This window comes from Syngnathoides biaculeatus, chromosome 4 (assembly GCF_019802595.1).
Source record: "Syngnathoides biaculeatus isolate LvHL_M chromosome 4, ASM1980259v1, whole genome shotgun sequence".
Taxonomy (NCBI): domain Eukaryota; kingdom Metazoa; phylum Chordata; class Actinopteri; order Syngnathiformes; family Syngnathidae; genus Syngnathoides; species Syngnathoides biaculeatus.
In genome coordinates this window covers 17,149,801-17,155,800 of record NC_084643.1, presented here as the reverse complement: position 1 = coordinate 17,155,800, position 6,000 = coordinate 17,149,801, and positions in this window count along the sequence as shown.

The window sequence follows — 6,000 nt, the reverse complement described above, 5'->3', positions numbered from 1 at the left end:
GAAAAGACAGGATTATAATCATTGGCTGAGCTGCAGCAAGTTCTCATTTGAACAATAGTATCAAGTAACAAAGTAATCTTTGACAATTCTTAGCTCTGAACCTGATTCCAGAAGGAAGGAACAAATAATAGGGGGATGCAACAGAGCGTCCTTAATTAACACCTTCAAAGATCTGACCTTTAATTATAAGGACACTATATCATAGTGGATGGCGTTTGATGTAAATTTACTACTGACTGTGAAATATATTTTTTTTATTTAATTTTGAGTCTTCAATGAATGCATGTTCTTGGGATGTGGGAGGAAACCAGAGTGCCCGGATAAAACCCACACAGGCATGGGAAGAACATGCAAAGTCCATACAGGTGGGGCCGGGATTTGAACCCCGGTTCACAGAACTGTGAGGCCAATGCTCTATAGCTGCTCCACTGTGCCACTACTGAAATGTATTCTTCACATAACTTTCTAAATACAGTCAATATACTTCACAGGAACATCTTTTAATAGTTCTTTTCGGATTTACGCTCACAAATATCAACTATGGAAAGCACAATAGATACTGGAGTCCCATAAAAAAAAACAATGTGACAAATAAATTATGCTAGTTTCTTCTGCACCCCCAGAGTCTAATACTTTCATGTTAAACAAACACCAAGAGACTTCAATAAAAGACAAAGACAGTTTCTTGTGTCCCAGTAACCTAAATTTGCTTTTCAAGGTATTGGGCTATAATTAGAGTGAATTCTAATCGTTTGCAGTGTTAATGAATAGATCAACCCCCACTCACTAAAAAAGTCCCGTTTCTATTTTGAGTCTTAGTTGCAACACAGATAATGACAATTCAAGACAAAGATTTACACACCTTAATAAGTGAATTATGAGTGTTAAATATTGGAAACTGGCTCCAAAATGCAATGTGACAGGGAGCCAATTCTTTTATCATCACAAATATAGATATAGATATTTAAGGTATTTGATGTTTGGAGGCTGTTGGTTGTATTTTAAAGTAATGAAGAGACAACATATTTTAAACTTTGATATGGTACTTAATGCAACTGGAACTTTATGCTGAATTTTTCGTGTTTCATTCATTCATTTTCTATACCATTTATCCTCACTAGGGTTCTGAGCCAATCCCAGCTGACTCTGAGCAAGAACCAGGTGTATTCCCTGAACTGGTTGTCAGCCAATCGCAGGGCACATAGAGACATATAATCATCCATACTCACATATACATAAATTTAGAGTCTTCAATTAACTAAGCATGCATGATTTTGGGATGTGGGAGTAAACTGGAGTACCCGGAGAATATCCAAACCCAACACAGACAGGGCGAGGATTTTAAACCTGGTCCTCTGAACTATTATGAAATTGTGCCAACCAATGCCAAACAATTGTCCTCTACCGTCCCACCCTTTTTTTTTTCATTGCATAAAAAAGAAAGACAAAGCAAGAATAATTGAAAATATTTGTGAAGCGCATTATAGCAGTCAGTTGTCATGTCAATCAAAGATGAAAATGCTTGTAATCAAAATTTGAGCAACTGTTCTCTTCTGAACAAGGGACACAGTAACATCTAATCTAATCTAATCTTCTGGTCTTCTTTTATTTTGATATGGTTTCTGAAATGACGTTCCTCAGGACTGTTGCAGGTAATTTTTAATATTTGCAAACAAAACAGAAAATTGCATCCTAGCTCCATGACAAGAATATGTATATTTTTTAAATTAGTATTTGTTAATGTAGCGCACAGGGAAAATGCTGTAGTCTGCATTGTAAGTTTATTCTCATGATGGTTAAAAGACCACAGGAAGGAAAATATTGCATTTTTATGTGTTGCCTGTTTAACTAAAAAACAAACTAACTTGAAGGTGCGTATATAGATTTTCATAAATGTGTCATTGATGTCAGTCTCAAGGGAAAAATACATTCATACAAACGTTTTTTTGGCCCACTGGATCTGACACTGCAGAAATGATTGTTTGGCAAAAGCAATGACTGTTTTGGATTTATCTTCTTAACTACCTTGTTTCCAACACTCACACATTTTACAATTAATACACATAGTTAGTGGCTATTGTAGTTGTTATAGTAAATGATTTATCACCTCAAAAAGATAGCTTCCCAAGTTAATGTGCAATAAATAGAAAAGAGTAATGGCAAAAATGTGGCTTCAACTTCATGCTCCATTCTTTGCATGTAGTAAATGTGTATAAAATGTAGCCCAGTCCATATTTGAGCTATTTTAAAAATACCTTTATTATGATAGCAGTCAAATATGAGTAAAGGAAATTCCATTCATAATACAATAAAGAAATACAATGCAGAAGAATTTATTGAGAATGTATACAGGGAGTACAAGTGATATTATGAATCCCCTGATCACCAGAACTAAGAATTCACCCACTACCACGGGTGTCCATGTAGTGATTCATGTACTGTAATTGGTATGTATGTCATCCAAGGGTGGCTGATCGAGTTTTTGCTGGGGATGGGGTGGGCTGGATTTGGGTCCTCAATAAAAATAAATAAATAAATAAAACATTATTAAATTAAACAATGCAGCCCTATGGGGGGCACAAACCAGTGCAATCTGTAGGCCGGTCCCAAGCCCGGATAAATGCAGAGGGTTGCGTCAGGAAGGGCATCCGGCGTAAAAACTGTGCCAAACAAATATGAGCGTTCATCTAAAGAATCCCATACCGGATCGGTCGTGGCCCGGGTTAACAACGCCCGCCCCCGGCACTGCTAACCTGCAGGGCGTCGGTGGAAATTCAGCTACTGTGGGTCGAAGACAAAGAAGAGGAGGAAACCGGATCCAGCGTCAGAAGAAAAAGAGGAATGCACAGAGCCTACAACTGAGTGTAGGGACTTTGAATGTTGGGACTATGACAGGAAAAGCTCAGGAGTTGGTTGACATGATGATTAGGAGAAAGGTTGATATTCTGTGCATCCAAGAGAGCAGGTGAAAAGGTAGTAAGGCTAGAAGTTTGGGAGCAGGGTTTAAATTATTCTACCACGGAGTAGATGGGAAGAGAAATGGAGTAGGGGTTATTTTAAAGGAAGAGCTGGCTAAGAATGTCTTGGAGGTGAAAAGAGTATCAGATCGAGTGATGAGACTAAAATTTGAAATTGAGGGTGTTATGTACAATGTGGTTAGCGGCTATGCACCACAGGTAGGATGTGACCTAGAGTTGAAAGAGAAATTCTGGAAGGAACTAGATGAAGTAGTTCTGAGCATCCCAGACAGCGAGAGAGTTGTGATTGGTGCAGATTGTAATGGACATATTGGTAAAGGAAACAGGGGCGATGAAGAAGTGATGGGTAAGTACGGCATCCAGGAAAGGAACTTTGAAGGGCAGATGGTGGTGGACTTTGCAAAAAGGATGGAGATGGCTGTAGTGAACACTTATTTCCAGAAGAGGGAGGAGCATATAGTGACCTACAAGAGCGGAGGTAGAACCACGCAGGTAGATTATATTTTGTGCAGACGATGTAATCTGAAGGAGGTTACTGACTGTAAAGTAGTGGTAGGGGAGAGTGTAGCTCGACAGCATAGGATGGTAGTATGTAGGATGATTCTGGTGGTGGGTAGGAAGATTAAGAAGACAAAGGTAGAGCAGAGAACCATGTGGTGGAAGCTGAGAAAGGAAGAATGTTGTGCGGCCTTCCGGAAAGAGGTGAGACAGGCTCTCGATGGACAACCGAAGCTCCCGGAAGACTGGACGACGACAGCCAAGGTGATCAGAGAGACAGGCAGGAGAGTACTTGGTGTGTCATCTGGTAGGAAAGGGGAGAAGGAGACTTGGTGGTGGAACCCCAAAATACAGGGAGTCATACAAGGAAAGAGATTAGCGAAGAAGAAGTGGGATACTGAGAGGACTGAGGAGAGGCGAAAGGAGTACATCGAGATGCGACGTAGGGCAAAGGTAGAGGTGGCAAAGGCTAAACAAGAGGCATATGAAGACATGTACACCAGGTTGGACACGAAAGAAGGAGAAAAGGATCTCTACAGGTTGGCCAGACAGAGGGATAGAGATGGGAAGGATGTGCAGAAGGTTAGGGTGATTAAGGATAGAGATGGAAATGTGTTGACTGGTGCCGGTAGTGTGCTAAATAGATGGAAAGAATACTTTGAGAAGTTGATGAATGAAGAAAATGACAGAGAAGGAAGAGTTGAAGAGGCAAGAGTGAAGGACCAGGAAGTGGAAATGATTACTAAGGGGGAAGTCAGAAAGGCATTACAAAGGATGAAAAATGGGAAGGCAGTTGGTCCTGATGACATACCGGTAGAGGTATGGAAGCAATTTGGAGAGATGGCTGTGGAGTTTTTGACCAACTTATTCAACAGAATACTAGTGGGCGAAAAGATGCCTGAAGAATGGAGGAAAAGTATTCTAGTTCCCATTTTTAAGAACAAAGGGGATGTTCAGAGCTGTGGGAACTATAGAGGAATAAAGTTGATGAGCCACACAATGAAGTTATGGGAAAGAGTAGTGGAGGCTAGACTCAGGACAGAAGTAAGTATCTGCGAGCAACAGTATGGTTTCATGCCTAGAAAGAGTACCACAGATGCATTATTTGCCTTGAGGATGCTCGTGGAAAAGTACAGAGAAGGTCAGAAGGAGCTACATTGTGTCTTTGTGGATCTAGAGAAAGCCTATGACAGAGTACCAAGAGAGGAACTGTGGTACTGCATGCGTAAGTCTGGTGTGGCAGAGAAGTATGTTAAAATAGTACAGGACATGTATGATGGCAGCAGAACAATGGTGAGGTGTGCCTTAGGTGTGACAGAGGAATTTAAGGTGGAGGTGGGACTGCATCAGGGATCAGCTCTGAGCCCCTTCCTGTTTGCAGTGGTAATGGATAGGCTGACAGATGAGGTTAGACTGGAATCCCCTTGGACCATGATGTTCGCAGATGATATTGTCATATGCAGTGAAAGCAGGGAGCACGCAGAGGAACAATTGGAAAGATGGAGACATGCACTGGAAAGGAGAGGAATGAAGATTAGCCGAAGTAAAACAGAATATATGTGCGTGAATGAGAAAAGTAGAGGGGGAAGAGTGAGGCTACAGGGAGAAGAGATAGCGAGGGTGGACGACTTCAAATACTTGGGGTCAACAATACAGAGCAATGGAGAGTGTGGTCAGGAAGTGAAGAAACGGGTCCAAGCAGGTTGGAACAGCTGGCGAAAGGTGTCTGGTGTGTTATGTGACAGAAGAGTGTCTGCTAGGATGAAGGGCAAAGTTTACAAAACAGTGGTGAGGCCGGCCATGATGTACGGATTAGAGACAGTGGCACTGAAGAAAAAACAGGAAGCTGAACTGGAGGTGGCAGAAATGAAGATGTTGAGGTTCTCGCTCGGAGTGACCAGGTTGGATAGGATTAGAAATGAGCTCATTAGAGGGACAGCCAAAGCTGGATGTTTTGGAGACAAGATTCGAGAGAGCAGAATTCGATGGTTTGGACATGTTCAGAGGCGAGAGAGTGAGTATATTGGTAGAAGGATGCTGAGGATGGAGCTCCCAGGCAAAAGAGCGAGAGGAAGACCAAAGAGAAGGTTTATGGATGTGGTGAGGGAAGACATGAGGGCAGTTGGGGTTAGAGAGGAAGATGCAGGAGATAGGCTCAGATGGCAAAAGATGACGCGCTGTGGCGACCCCTAATGGGACAAGCCGAAAGGAAAAGAAGAAGAAATTAAACATTATTGAAAAGGAGGTGGCACGGTGGACAGCTGTAGAGCATTGGCCTGACAGTCCTGAGGACCGCGGTTCAAATCCTAGCCCCATTGTGTGGAATTTGCATGTTTTCCCCGTGACTGCATGGGTTTTCTCTGGGCACTCTGGTTTCCTCCCATATACGAAAAAAATGCAACATTAATAGGACACTCTAGATTGTACCTAGGTATGATTGTGAGTGTGGCTGTTGTCTGTCTTTATGTGCCCTGCGATGAGCTAATAACCAGTTCAGTGTGTACCCTGCCTCCTGCCCGATGAC